Consider the following 1,366-nt stretch of genomic DNA (forward strand, 5'->3'; position numbering starts at 1 on the left):
GGGCCCACCGGCGTGTGACACGCCTGGCTCCATACCAACTCCTGCCCCTAGCCACCCTGGGGTAAGGCGGCTCGGGCGAGTGGGCCTTGCAGCCTCCTCCCCCAGAAAGACCCACTAGTCAACATTAAAATAATGGAATGCTGGAGGAAGGGTTGTCCCTCCCACCCGCAGTAAGGCGGGCTGTGGGTCCCGCTGTGAGGGCAATGTCGGGGTGCAGATGAAAAATTACTCGTCCTGCCTGCGCCCGGAGGCCAACCCCATGAAGTTTCTGGCAAAGCTTTCGGAACCCACAGGTGGATGTGGTCCACAGCTGCGACCCCTATATTTGGGACTGTGTCAGCAGGGCGCAGAGGTGGCGTCCCCGGAGTGACCACCTAAGGCTTAATTCAGGCGCTTTCAGGAAAGGCGCTGGAACATCCGGTCCCTGCGGCAGATGAGCGTTTACCTCTGCTATCACGGAATGAACGACTGGGATTGAGGTGGCTGCCCTCTCAGAGATAAGACCGGTACAGCACATCAGTGTATGGTTACACACTATTGGTTGGCACAGCGAAGGCACCACCCCAGTGTAGCAAATGCCATCTACCCGACTTCAGGCCTCGGTAGGAGGTGACCCAGTATGAGCATATATGCAAGAGACTGAACTGTTTGTTTCAGTCTCTTATGCTGATACGCTCCTACCAATGTTATAAAATTGTGTGGAAGAGTCGTTCTATGAAAACTCGCACTATGGCAACATGCCCCGACGAGATATATTGCATTTCTGGGACTTCAATGCGGACCGCTTGACCGCTGGCTACGAGATGTCTGCCCCCATGGCTCAGGAGCATCACAGCGAGAACTAGCCTCCTTCTCCAGATTGCTAGTCCCAGAAATGAGGATCTCGGCCCTGGTACCACGCCCCAACCCGCATCGCTGGACTGGTACAGCGATGGGTCAGTGGCTATATATAGACACATTCTTGTTACACGCGTGGAGGACCTCCAGAACTGCTGGTTTACCGGAGTGCCGAGTTCTGTGGCACCGACCATAGGCGGTTGTGGCTACCCTACAGTCCACTTCAAACTCCCTGTCCCTCCAGGCCACCCTAAGGTGTTTTCACCTGGACAGACTAAGGAGAGGAATGTGCCTGTGGGTTCATCAGGTAGTCTTTGCGATTCACAGAACTCAACACTGACGGACCAGTTGCTCTCTGGACTCTTCACGCTACACTCGAGCACTCAGGAGTCTTTGCTTACGCTGAGGCAGGCAGAATCCATCCCCCTGGAGAGGGAAAGGCACAGAAGCGTTGTCCAACGTCCGCTGAATGGGAACTCACTTGCATCGTTCCATGGTACGTCGGTCGACACTGCTGAAAGGACAGAAA

Source organism: Penaeus monodon, chromosome 11, assembly GCF_015228065.2.
Source record: "Penaeus monodon isolate SGIC_2016 chromosome 11, NSTDA_Pmon_1, whole genome shotgun sequence".
Classification (NCBI taxonomy): domain Eukaryota; kingdom Metazoa; phylum Arthropoda; class Malacostraca; order Decapoda; family Penaeidae; genus Penaeus; species Penaeus monodon.